Consider the following 14,803-nt stretch of genomic DNA (forward strand, 5'->3'; position numbering starts at 1 on the left):
TTTACTCTTTTAGAAATTTTCAAAAATAAAATACATTGTTATAATCATCATGCTGTACAATAAATCTCCTGAACTTATTACTCCTGTCTTATTGAAATTTTGTATCCTTTGACCAACATCTCCCCAGTTCTTCCCCACTCCCCAACCCAACCCCTAATAATGATGATTTCTACTTCCACGCACTTGAGTTTTTAGGACTCCACATATAAGTGAGATCACGAATATTTGTCTTTCTATATCTGGCTTATTTTACTTAGCATAATATCTTTCAGGTTTATCCATGTTGTCACAAATTAGAAACTTCCCTTTTTATATAAGGCTGAATTGTATTCCATTACACTTATATAACATTTTTTTCATCCATTTACCCACTAAAGGACACTTAGGTTGATTCTATATCTTGACTATAGTAAACAATTTTGCAATAAATATGGGAGTGCAGATATCTCTTCAAAATACTGATTTCATTTCCTTTAGATATATACCCAGTAGTGGGATTGTTGAATCACATAGTAGTGTCATTTTTAATTTTTTAAGGAAACTTCATACTGTTTTCCACAATGGCCATACTACTTTACATTCCCACTAATCCTGTAAAAAGTTTCCCTTTTCTCCAAATCTTTGCCAATACTTGTTATTTCTTGTCTTTTGATAATAGCTATTCTAGCAGGTGTGAGTTGATATTGTGTTTTTAACTTGCATTTCTCTGATTATTAGCGATGTTGAGCACTTTTTTATATATACTGTAAGCCATTTGTATGTCTTCTTTTGGAAAACCCCCTGTGCCTACTTTTTTAATTGGTTTATGTGTTTTCTTGCTATTGAGTTGTTTGAGTTTCTAAAATATTTTGAATATTAACTCCTTATCAGATGTGTAGTTAACAGATGTTTTATCACATACTGTAGGTTGTCTCTTCACTCCATTAATTGTTTCCTTTATTTTTCAGAAGCTTTTTACTTTGATGCAATCACATTTGTCTATTTTTTATTTTGTTGCCTGTGCTTTTAGGGTCAAAATTCAAAAATAATATTTGCCCAGGTCTAATGTCAAGAAGTTTTCCCCCTGTGTTTTACTCTGGTAGTTTTAAAATTTCAGGTCTTGTGTTTAAGACTTTAATACAAAATCAACATACAGAAATCAGTAGCACTTACTTACACATACCATAACAAACTATCCAAAAAAGAAGGTAAAAATCCCATTTATAATATCATCCAAAAATACTTAGGAATAAATTTAACCAAAGAAGTGAAAGATCTGTGTACTAAAAACTATAAAACATTGAGGAAAGAAAACGAAGACACAAATAGAAAGATATTCTATGTTCACAGACTGGAAAAGTGAATGTTGCTAAAATGTTCATACTAGGGGAGACGTTAGAAATATAATAGAATAGGAATTCTCTGACTCCAGTAGTCCCACCACATAAATCCAACTAGCAACCAACAGCAGACAAGAATACCCTTGTAAATATCTCAGAACTTGAAGTGAGACATCCCCTTGGACCACAATACTGAGAAAAACCACACACATAGAGCAAGAGGAGATTTTACTTTGACCACACTGTCCCTCCCTCAAGCCAGCACATCACACGTAAGAGGATTCCTAGAACCCATGGCTTTTACAGAGGGAAGAGAGAGTTGAGAATGAACATTCAGCTTTCCCACCATTCTGGAATCCTTCGCAGAAGAAACTCTCTTGTCTTATCCCACAGGAAACATTAGCAATGTTTATTTAGAAACTCAGAACAGGGTGAGACTCACAGTGACCAGTTCAGGGGTCTTGATAGTTGCTCTGCATTCTGGTCAGCAGAGGTACACCACAAGAGAGGCTTGCAGTGCTCAACAAGAAGCATAGTTGATTAGTCTCCCAGGCTTGAATCTCTGCTTAGCTTCCACACTCAGCCCCAGTGCTCCCCTTGAAACTTCCCCAGTCCAGGAGATAAGGGTAGGATGGCAATTACCTGCAAAGAGAATATCTGGCCCCAACCATTCCCAGCTGCCAAGCTTTCACCCAGTCAAGCCCCGCCCATTGTGCGCCTTAACGCTTCCTAAGGCCAGAAAACAGGGGCATGGTGGCAATTAACTGTAGAAGGAGCATCTGTTCCACCCAGGCCCAGCATCCAAGTGGCTAATATATCAAGCCATGGTGCTCTGCTTTAGGTCATCCCAGGATTAGAGGTGAACCCATGCCCATGTGTATCTGTGGAGCACAGCCTCTGGTCCTGTCACCCTGCATGGTTAGGTAGCAATCTCAGAGTCTTTGTTCAGCCTTGACACCTAAAACATGGCCTTGCCCAACTACATATTCAAAACTGTAGTACTGGCCTCTAAGGAAGACAACCAACAATACTGCTCAATCAGAGACAATTTCAGCCAGCAGCTCTGTCTTATTATAGAGTCCAGCCAGTGCTCTCACCAGACCATGGAACATAGCCAGAAATTCTATTCAACCAGTACAGCTAATAGTTCAGCCCAGCTAGAGAGCATGACAGCAAGGTCTTCCCATTCAAGGTCACCAACAACTTGCTTAATCAGAATTCCAGGTTTGATCAAATAGTGAAGGTATACCATGGCCAAATAACACAAACAAAGGCGGAATAGCTGGCCATTTCCTCAAATGTTTGGGCACCAATGCAAGGACACAAGGATTATGAAAAATCTGAAAAAATACATCATCATCATAAGGAAATTAATAAATCTCCAATAAGGGATCCTGAAGAAGTGAAGATTTATAAAATGACTGATGAAGAATTCAGAATAATTCTCTTGAACAAAGTGAAACCCCATCTCTACTAAAATACAAAAAATTAGTCGGGTGTGGCAGCATGCACCTGTAGTCCCAGCTACTTGGGAGGTTGAGGCAGGAGAATTGCTTGAGCCTGGGAGGCAGAGGTTGCAGTGAGCCGAGTTCGTGCCACTGCACTCCAGCCTGGGCGACAGAGCAAGACTCTGTCTCAAAAAAAAAAAAAAAATTTTCACCTAGTTTTGTAAAATGTATCCGTTAATAATTTATTGTACCTACAGTTATTTTTAATAGTTGTGTCTTTTTAATCTTCACAAGAGAGATAAAGTTTTTTTATACTTCACTGTTACAGCTTTAGAATATTCTGAATATGATACATAGTTGTATTACTTATAGGTGACTACAAGTAAATACAGATAAAAAACTAAATTAAACATGGAAAACAATTTATAAAACAAAATAAGGAGATTGCCAAATAAATAGAAACAATAAAAATAGAAATCCTAGAGATAAAGTATGTAATAACGGAACTATAAAATTCAATAGAAAGCTTCAACAGCAGACTTGATCAAGTGGAAGAAAGAATAACTTGAAGATAGGATATTTGAAATTATCCAGTTAGAGGAGTAAAAAGAAAAAAGAATAGAAAAGACCTACAGAAATTATGGGACACTATTAAGAGAATTAACCTCCACATAATAGGAGTTTCTGAAAAACAAGAGAGAGACAAAGGCCCAGAAAGCACATTTATGGTAATAATGACTAAAAATTTTCCAAATCTGAAGAAAGATGACAGCATTCAGGTACAGGAAGCTCATAAGTCTCCAAATAAATTCAACCCAAAGATTAATTCTAGAATAAAATTATCAAAAATGAAAGACAAAAAAAACACGAAGAGATAAGAAACATCACATTCAAAGCAGTCCCAATACAGCCGTTAATAGCTTTCCTGGCAGAAATTCTGCAGGCCATGAGAAAGTAGAACTACATATTCAAAATTCTGAAGAAAAAAGTGCTAACCAAGGATACATTACCTGGAAAGTCTGTTCTTCAGAAATTAGGCAGAAATAAAAACTTTCTCAGACAAACAAAAGCTAAGGGAGTTCATCATCACTAAGCCTGCTCCACAGGAATTGCTAAAGGGAGTTCTTCAAGCTAAAATGAAAGGCTGCTAATTAATAACATAAAACACAAGAGTAAATCACTCAATGGTATAAGTAATACGACTATGTAATCATATTCAGAATATTCTAAAACTGTAAGGGTGAAGCATAAAACAATTTTATCTGTCCTATGAGAATTAAAAAAACAAAACTATTAAAAATAACTGTAGCTACAATAAATAATTAAGAGATACAAATTACAAAACTAGGTAAATATCAAAAGTATACAAGGGGAAGGAGGGAATTAATGTGCAGTTCTGTTTGTAATTAAAGTTATTATTAGCTTAAAATAACCTGTTTCAAATTTAGGATGTTTTATATAAGCCCCATGGTAGCCATAAAGCAAAATCCTGTAGAACAAAATATAAAAAGAAAAATCAAAGAAGACCACCACAGAAAACTACAAGCCATAAAGGAAGAGAACAAGAAATTAAGAAAGAAACAAAAGATCGACAAAACAACCAGAAAACAATTAAGAAAATAACGGTAGTAAGTTTATAACTATCAAAAATTATCTTGAATGTAACAGAATTAAGTTATCTAATCAAAAGACAGAGGAGCTCAATAGTTTTTTTAAAGATCAAACCATATGCTGCCTACAAGAGACTCACTTTCCTTCTAAGGACATACATAGACTGAATATGAAGGGATGGGAAAAGATACTTCATAAAAATGGAAACAAAGAGAGCATGGTAGCTATACTTATAGCATATAAAATATACTTTAAGTCAAAAACTATAAAAAAGACAGAGTAGGTCATTTTACAACAATAGAAAGTGCCAAGCCATCAAAAGAATATAATTGTAAATACATATGCACCCAACATAAGAGCACATATATACCAAAGCAATTATTAAATTATCTGAAGGGAATGATAGACTGCAATACCATAACAACAGGAAATCTCAATACTCTACTTTCAACAACAGACAGCTCATCTAAGCAGAAAGTTAATAAGGGAACACTAGGCTTGAATTACACCTCAGACCAAAGAGAACTAACAGACACATACAAAACATTCCACCAAACAGCAACAGAATATACTTTCTTCTCAGGAGCACATAGAATATTCTCTAAAATAGACTGTATGTTAGGCCACAAAACAATTCTTAACAAATCTCAGAAGATTAAAACTATACCAACCAACCAATGACATCAAACTAGAAATCTGTAACAGGAGAAATCTTATAAAATTTTAAAATATGTGAAAATCAAGCAAGATGCTCTTAAAAACCAATGGGTCACAGAAGAAAGAAAAAAAGAAAATCAAAAAATGCCTTGAGATAAACAAAAATGAAAACACAACAAAACAAATTTGTGGGATGCAGCAAAAGCAGTGCTAAGAGGGAAAATAATAACAATAAATGTCTATATCAAAAAGACGAAAGATTTCAAATAAACAATGTAATGTTACATCTCAAGGAACTAGAAAAAGAAGAACAAACTAAGCCCAAAGTTAAGAGAAGGAAAGGAATGACAAAGATCTGAGCAGAAATAAATAAAATGGAGCCTAGGGAAACAGTAGAAAAAAATTAATGAAACAAATAGTTGTGTTTTTTTAAAGATAAACAACATCGACAAACCTTAGCTAGACTAACTAGGAAAAAAAGAAAGAAGGCTCAAAGAAATAAAAATCAGAAATCAAAGTGGACACATTATAACTGACGCCACAGAAATACAAATGATTATAACAATTGTATGCCAGATAATTGGATATCTAGAAGAAATTTATAAATTCCTAAACACATACAACCTAACAAAACTGACTCATGAATAGAAAACCTTAACAGACCAATAGTGAGTAAAGGGATTAAATCAGCAATAAATAAGGGATTAAATCAGTAACAGTCTCCTATCAAAGAAACGCCCAGGACTGGGTGGCTTTAAAAATAAATTCTACCAAACTCTTAAAGAAGAGTGTATACCAATCCTTCTGAAACTCTTCCAACATATTGAAGAAGAAGGAATACTTTCAAACTCATTTTACAAGACCAACATTACTCTGCTACCAAATCCAGACAAGGACACTCCAAGAAAAGAAAATTGCAGGCCAATGCCTTTGATAAACCTAAACGCAAAAATCCTCACCAAACTACTAGCAAACCAAATGCAACTACATATCAAACGAATCATCTGCCCTGATCAAATGCCATATCTGACAAACCTATAGCAAACATCGTACTTAATCATGAAAAGTTGAAAGCTTTTTCTCTAAGATTAGGAATAAAAGGAGGCCCACTCTCACAACTTCTTTACAACGTAGTTCTGGAAGTCCTAACCAGAGCAACTAGGCAAGAGAAAGAAATAAAAGGAATCCTAAGACAAAAGGAATTAATGAAAGTGTTTCTATTTGCTGACAATATAATCTCATATAAAGAAAATTCTAAAGAGTCCACCAAAAACTTGTTAGAACTGATAAATTCAGTAAAGTTGCAGGACACAAAATCAACATATGAAAATAAGTAGTGTTCTATACACTAATAATGAGTTATCCAAGCAGAAAACTAAGGAAACAATCCCACTTACATCAGCAACAAAAGAAAATAAAATACTTAGGTGTAAATTTAACTAAGGAGGAGAAAAACGTGTATACTAAAAACTATTAAAACACTGATCAAATAAATTGAAGAAAACACATATAAAAATATCTATGTTCATGGTTTGAAAAAATTAACATTGTTAAAATGTTCATATTACTCGAAGTGATCTGTAGATGCAATACAACTTCCATCAAAATTCCACTGTCATTTTCACAGAAATAGAAAATTTTTTTTTTTTTTTTTTTTTTGAGACGGAGTCTCGTTCTGTCGCCCAGGCTCGAATGCAGTGGCGCGATCTCAGCTCACTGCAAGCTCCGCCTCCAGGGTTCACGCCATTCTCCTGCCTCAGCGTCCCGAGTAGCTGGGACTACAGGCACCCACCACTACGCCCAGCTAATTTTTTTGTATGTTTAGTAGAGACGGGGTTTCACCGTGTTAGCCACGATGGTCTCCATTGCCTGACCTCGTGATCCGCCCGTCTCGGCCTCCCAAAGTGCTGGGGTTACAGGTGTGAGCCACCACGCCCGGCCAAAAATAATCTTTAAATTCACGTGAAAGCACAAAAGAACACAAACAGTTCAAGGCAATCTTGAGCAAAAATAACAAAGCTGGGGATATCACCTGACCTATTTTTGAAATCTACTACAAAGCTACAGTAGTAAAAACAGCACAGTGCTTGCATAAAAACAGACACATAGACAAATGGAACAATTGAGTAGAAAGCCAGGGAATAAACCTAAGCGTTCACAGTTGATTGACTTTTGACAAAGGTACCAAGAACACACAATGGGTAAAGGACAGTCTCTCCAATAAGTGGTGCTGGGAAAACTGGTTATCATGCATAAAAGTGAAATTAGACCCTTATTTTGCAGCATACACAAAAATAAACTCAAAATGGATTAAAGACATAAACATAATACCTGAAACTTTAAAACTATTAGAAGAAAACATAGGGGGAAAGCTCCATGACATTGCTCGGGGCAATAATTTTTTGAATATGACCCTGAAAGCTCAGGCAACCAAAGCAAAAATAGAAAAATTGGATTGCTTTTGTTAGTTAAACTAAAAATCTTCTTCACAGCCAAAGAACCAATTAACAAAGTGAACAGACAACCCACAGAGTGGAGAAAAAAATTTGCAAACCATATATCTGATAAAGGGTTAATATCCAAAATACATAATGAACTCAACTCAGTAGCAAGAAAAAAATTTGAACATGGGGAAAGAACTTTAACAGACACTTCTCAAACAAAGACATAGGGATGACCAATGGGTTTAGGGGAAAAAAAAAAACTCAGCATCACTAATTATCAGGAAAATGCAAATTAAAACCACAGTGAGATAACAGCTCACACCTGTTAGAATGGCTTATATATTAAAAAAAAAAAAAAAAGAAAAGTGTTGGTGAGAATGCAGAGAAAACTTATACACTGTTGGTAGGAATGTAAATTATAATAAACATTATACAAAATGATATGGATGTTCCTGAAAAAACTAAAAATAGAACTAAAATATGATTCAGCAATCTTACTTCTGAAAATATATCCAAGGCATTGAAATCGTTGTATCAAAGGGATATCTACATTCCCATATTTATTACAGCATTAATTACAGTATCTAGGATACGGAATAAACCTGTGTGTATCAATGGAGAAAGAAAATGTAGTATACGTACACGATAGACTACTACTCAGCCTTATAAAATAAGGAAATCCCGTCATTTGTGATGACATGGATGAACCTAAAGGACATTACACTAAGTGAAATAAGCCAGATATGGAAAGACAATGCATGATCTCACTTATTTATGGAATCTAAAAATAGTTGAATTCATAGAAGCAGACAGTATAATGGTGGTTAACAGAGGCTAGAGGGAGAGGGCAGCAAAGGACTTGGGGAGTTAATCAAAAACTTAAAATTTTTAGCTAGACAGCAGGGATATGTTTTAAGATTTATCGCACAGGAGAGTGAATATAGTCAATAATTATGTGTGGCTTAGTTCAAAATAGAGAGAGCAAATTTCAAATATATCACTACACAAAATGTCAAAACATCACATTGTACTCAATAAATGTAATACAATTCTAGTTTGTCAATTAAAAATAATATACATTAAAATAAATAAATGAATAAATTGTCCATATTCCCCAAAGCAATCTACAGATTTACTGCAATGTCTATCAAAATTCCAATGACATTTTGACAGAAATTTTGATGTTGTTTTTACAGTTTCAACTTTTATTTTAGATTCAGGTGTACAGGAGCAGATTGTTTACATTAGTATGTTACACAATGTTAAAGTTTGGGTACAAATGATCCCTTTACTCAGGTAGTGAACATAGTACCCAACAGTAGTTTTCCACTCCTTGCATCCTTTCCTCTCTCCCCTTCTAGTTGTCTAGTGTCTATTGTTGCCATCATTATGTTTATGTGTATCCAGTATTTAGCTCCCACTTATAAGTGAGAACATGAGGTATTTGGTTTTCTGTTCCTGCATTAATTTTCTTAGGATAATGGCATCCAGTTGGATCTACACTGCTGCAAAAGACGTGATTTCATTCTTTTCTATAGCTGTGTAATATTCCATGGAAAATCACTTTATAATTTTCCAGTCCACTGTTGATGGTCATCTAAGCTGATTTCATGTCTTTGCTATTGTGAATTGTGCTGTGATGAATTTAAGAGTGTATGGGTTATTATTATTACTATAATTATTGGTAGAACAGTTTATTTTCCTTTGGATATACACCCAGTAATGAGATTGCCAGGTCAAATAGCATTTCTGTTTTAAGTTCTTTGAGAAATCTCCAAACTGCTTTCCACAGTGGCTGAACTAATTTACATTCCCGCCAGCAGTGTACAAGCATTTCCTTTTCTGCACAACCTTGCCAGTCTCTGTTATTTTTTGACTTTTTAATAATAGCCATTCTAACTGGTGTGAGATGGTATCTCATGTGGTTTTGATTTGCATTTCTCTGATGATTAGTGATATTGAGTGTTTTTCAAATGTTTGTTGGCCGCTTATATGCCTTCTTTTGAGAAGTGTCTGTTCATATCCCCATTAAAAAGTGTTTGCCCACTTTTTAATGGGGTTATTTGTGGGTGGGTTTTGCCTGTCAAATTGTTTAAATTCCTTAAAGATTCTGGATATTAGAACTGTGTTGTATGCATAATTTGTGAATATTTTCTCCTATTCTGTAGGTTATGTGTTTACTCTGTGATGGTTTCTTTTGCTGTGCAGAAGCTCTTTAGTTTAATTAGGTCCTACTTGACTTTTCTTGTTGTTGCAATTGCCTTTGGGGACTTAATCATAAGTTCTTTGCCAAGGCTGATGTTCAGAATTGTATTTCTTTGGTTTTCTTCCAGAATTTTTATAGTTCGAGATATAACATTTACATTTTTAATTCATCTTGAGTTAATTTTTGTATATGATGAATGGTAGGGGTCCAGATTCATTCTTCCGCATATGGATAGCCAGTTATCCCAACATAATTTATTGAATAGGGAATCCTTTCCCTATTGCTTATTTTTGTTGACTTTGTCAAAAATCAGCTGGCTATAGAAGTATTGCTTTATTTCTAGGTAATCTGTCTGTTCTTTTGGTCTATATGTCTGTTTTTGTACCAGTACCATGCTGTTTTGGTTAGTGGCCTTACAGTATAGTTTAAGTTGGGTAATATGATGCTTCCAAATTTGTTCTTTTTGCTTAGAATTGCCTTGGCTATTTTGGCTCATTTTTGGTTCCATATTGAATTTAGAGTAGTTTTTATTAAAATTCTGTGAAAAATTATATTGGTAGTTTGATAGGAATAGCATTGAATCTGTAGATTGTTTCAGGCGATATGGTCATTATAACAACATTGATTCTTCCAATCCAAGAGCATGGAATGTTTTCCCATTTCTTTGTGTCATCTACGATTTCTTTCAGTAGTGATTTTTAGTCTTCCTTATAGAGATCTTTCACCATCTTGGTTAGATGTATGCCTAGGTATTTTTGGAGGTCTATTGTAAATGGATTGCATTCTTTATTTGGCTCTTAGTTTGAACATAATTGGTGAGTAGAAGTCCTACTTATTTTTGTGTGTTGATTTTGTATCCTGAAACTTTACTGAAGTTGCTTATCAGTTCTAGCAGACTTAGGGCAGAGTCTTTAGGGTTTTCTAGGTACAGAATCAGAGAAAAGAGATAATTTGACTTACTCTTTTCCTATTTGGATGTCTTTTATTTCTTTCTTTTGCCTGATTGCTCTGACTAGAATTTCCAGTACTAGATTTAATAGGAGTGGTGAGAAGGAGCCTACTTGTCTTGTTCATGTTCTTAAGGGGAATGCTTCCAGATTCTACACATTCTGTATGATGTTGATTTTGAGTTCATCATAAATGGCTCTTATTATTTTGAGGTATGTTCTTTCAATGCCTAGTTTGTGGAGGGTTTTTATGACAGGATGTTAGATTTTATCAAAAGATTTTTCTGCACTATTGAGACAATCATAAGGTTTTTGTTTTTAATTCTGTTTATGAGGTGAATCACTTATATTGATTTGCATATGTTGAACCGAACCTACATGCCAAGAATAAGGCCTACTTGATTGTGGTTAATTAACTTTCTGGTGTACTGCTGGATTCAGCTTGCTAGTATTTTGTTGAGGATTTTTGTGTCTGTTCATCTGAGATACTGACCTATATTTTTCTTTTTCATTGTATCTTTCCCAGATTTTTAGTATCAGAATGATGCTGGACTCATAGAATGAGTTAGGGAGGAGTCCTTCCTCCTCAATTTTTTGGAATAGTTTTAGTAGAATGGGTACCAGCTATTCTTTGTACCGCTGGTAGAATTCAGCTATGAATCCATCTGGTCTAGAGCTTTTTTTGGTTGGTAGGGTTTTTTTTATTACTGATTCCATTTTGGAACTCAGTGTTGGTCTGGTCAAGGTTTCAGTTTCTTCCTGATTTAGTCTTGGGAAGTTGTGTAGTTTTGGAAGTTAATTTCATTCAGTTTTGCTCTGATTTTAGTTATTTCTTTTCTTCTAACTTTGGGTTAATTTGTTCTTGTTTCCCTAGTTCCTCTAGGTGTGATGTTAGGTTGTTAACTTTTTGGATGTTTCATCTCTGTTTTCATTTATTTCAAACAATTTTTTATGTCTGCCTTAATTTTGTTGTTTCCCCCAAATTCATTCAGAAACAAGTTGTTTAATTTCCATGTAATTGTTTGGTTTTGAGATATCTCCTTAGTATTGACTTTTGTTTTTATTCCACTGTGGTCCAAAAGTATAAATTGTATGATTTCAATTTTTTTAAATTTATTGAGACTCACCTTATGGCTGAGCATGTGGTTAATCTTAGAGTATGTTCCGTGTGCAGGTGAGAAGAATTTATTTTGTGATTAATGGGTGAAGTACTCTGTAGAAGTTTGTTAGCCCAATTCATCAAGTGTCCAATTTAAGTCCAGAATTTGTTAGTTTTCTGCCTCGATGATGTGTCTAACACTGCCAATGGAGTGTTGAAGTCCTCACTATCATTGTGTGGCTAAGTTCTTTTCATATACCTAGAAGTATTTGTTTTATGAACTGGAGTGCCCCAATGTTGAATGCATATATATTTAGGATAGTCAAATCTTATTGTTTAATTGAATGCATTATTTTTATGTAATTGCCTTCTTTGGTTTTTTTTTTTTTTTCAGTTTTTGTTGATTTAAAGTCTATTTTATCTAAGAATATTGACTCCCACTTTGTTTTGTTTTCCATTTGCATGATAGATCCTTTTCCACACCTTACTTTGAGCCTATAATTGTCGCTACATTTGAGATGGGTCTCTTGAAGACATCAGATGGATAAGTCTTGCTTTTTCATCCTACCTGCCATTCTGTGCCATTTAAATTGGGCATGCAGACCATTTACACTCAAGCCCACATACTGATATGTGAAGTTTTGATTGTGAAGTTGTGAGCTTGCTGCTTTGTAGTTTCTATTGTGTAGCTGCTTCATGGGGTCTGCAAGCTATGTACTTAAGTGTGTTTTTGTGGACAAGGTATTGTTCTTTTGCTTCCATGTTTAGAACTCCCTTAAAGATTTCTTGTAAGGTTAGTCTAGTGGTAACAAATTCCCTTAGTAATCATTGGTCTGGAAAAGATTTTATTTCTTCTTTGCTTTTGAAGCTTAGTTTGATAGGGGATTAAATTCTTGGTTGGAATTTCTTTTGTTTAAGGATGCTGAAAATGAGCCCCCAATGTCTTCTGATTTGTATGTTTTCTGCTAAGAAGTCTGCAGTTAGCCTGATGGGCTTCCGTTTGTATGTGGTCTGACCTTTTTCTCTAGCTGCCTTTAAGATTTTTTTCTTTAGCATTAATCTTGGACAGTCTGGTGACTATCTGCCTTGGTGATGTTTGTTTTGTATAGTATCTTGCACACATTCTTTGTACTTCTTGTGTCTTAATGTCTACCTCTTTAGCAAGATGAGGGGAATTTCCTTGAGTTATTCCCTCAAATATACTTTCCAGGTTGTTTACTCTTTCTCCTTCTCTCTTGGAAATGCCAGTAATTTGTAGGTTTGGTTGCTTTACAGAATATCCTTCCTCAAAGACTTTGTTCATTTTTTAAATTCTTTTTTCTTTATTCTTGTCTGACTGGATTAGTTCAAAAGATTGGTATTCATACCAGTGAAATTCTTTCTTCTGCTTTGTCCAGTCTAGTGGTAAAGCTTTCAATCATATTTTGAATTTCTTTAAGTGAGTTTTTAAATTCAGAATCTCTGATTGATTTCTTTAAGATTTTTTATCTCTTCCTTTATTTTCTGCACTGCTTTAGAAGTTTCTTTATGTTGATTTTCAACCTTGTCTTCGATCTCATTGTGCTTTGTTGCAATCCATGTTTTGAATTTGTTATATGTAATTTCTGAGATTTAATTTTGGTTAGGGACCATTGCTGAAGATCTTCTGGAGGTGTCACAACATTCAGACTTTTCATGGTACCAGAGTCCTTGTGCTAGTTCTTTCTCATCTGGTGATGCTAGCTAGCACTTCTATGTAAATATTTTCATGTGGATAAGATTTGTTCTTTATTTATTTCCCTATAATTTTATTGATTTGTTCTTTTTGTTTTTCCTTCCTCCTTCCTCCCTAGAAGGTGTGACTGTAGAAAATGTTGGCTAGGGTCTTTTGACTACTTCTGTAGCCCTATGCCCTATGCATTTCTATTGGCAGGTTTTATTTTGGGCTGATCAGTTTGACCTACAGGCCAGTAGATGGTGCTTATGAGTAAAAGCCAGCAGTGGCCAATGCAAATAGGCATATATTTGATACTTGTTTATGGACAGAAGCTCTGAATTGCTTCAGGCAATGGGCTGATCTGTGGGGTGATCAGTGGTTTGAGCTCCCTGCTCAGTCCTTGAGGGCATACCAAGATGGGTGGAGCCACATTGGGCAGCCCACCTAACAGATCCTCCAATGGCAGGCACAAGAACCAGCACCAAGGGAGAAAGGCTCCCAGTGGGGTGCTTAGGCCTGGAGCTGGGAAACCTCCTTGGCCCCAAGTTCTCTGCATGGAAGTGTTGGGGGGCAGCCTGAACTCCTAATCCAGGAGAGTGGGTGCTCCAGATGCCTGAATATCTGCCTGGACATAGAGCATAGAGGGCCCTGCTTTACCACAATCTGCACTGGAAGAATGGGGCAGCTCAGGCTGCTGATCCAGACAAGTGGAGTCCTGAATGTCTGAAGATCTGTAGGAACATGGAGCAGAAATTGCCCTGCTGCAGCACAGTCTCAGGGAAGCAGGCTGGAATACGCATGAATGTCACATACAGACTAATTCTGGGTCTCCACGCCAGGTGGCCCTGGCTGCAAGTCTTACCACCCAGAAGAAACAGCAGCTGCAGTAGTTCTACTGCAGTGATAGGGGAGAACACAGTTCCAGCACCTACTTGTGGGGCACTTTCCACACTTGCCATTAGATTCTGGCTGTAGAGACCCCTACCCTACTCCAGGGTAAGTGCTCCAATCTCTGGCCCAAGACTAAAATGCCTGCACAGCCATACTGCCAAGTCATCAGAGAATGGCTGACTTTGTATGTGCCTGGATTAAAAACAGCATCCTGCTTTCAGTACTGGGTTTGGGAAAATCTCCGCAGCTTTTCCCAGTGTCTTTCCCTCTCAGTGTCTCCCAACCTCTTCTCAAGCTAGCTCCAGGGCGTGGGAGAAACATGGTGTTTTCCTTTGGCCTGGGTTGCATGGATCCCCATTAGAAAGCTAAGTCATAGTGTGTGCCCCTCTCACATATTGGGGCTTCACTCACTTTTCAGCTGGACTCTATAACAACGGTTGTTTGCCCACTTTCTCCTCCTTAGGAACTGTGGTGTCTTTTGCTAT

This window comes from Pongo abelii, chromosome 1, assembly GCF_028885655.2.
Source record: "Pongo abelii isolate AG06213 chromosome 1, NHGRI_mPonAbe1-v2.0_pri, whole genome shotgun sequence".
NCBI lineage: Eukaryota > Metazoa > Chordata > Mammalia > Primates > Hominidae > Pongo > Pongo abelii.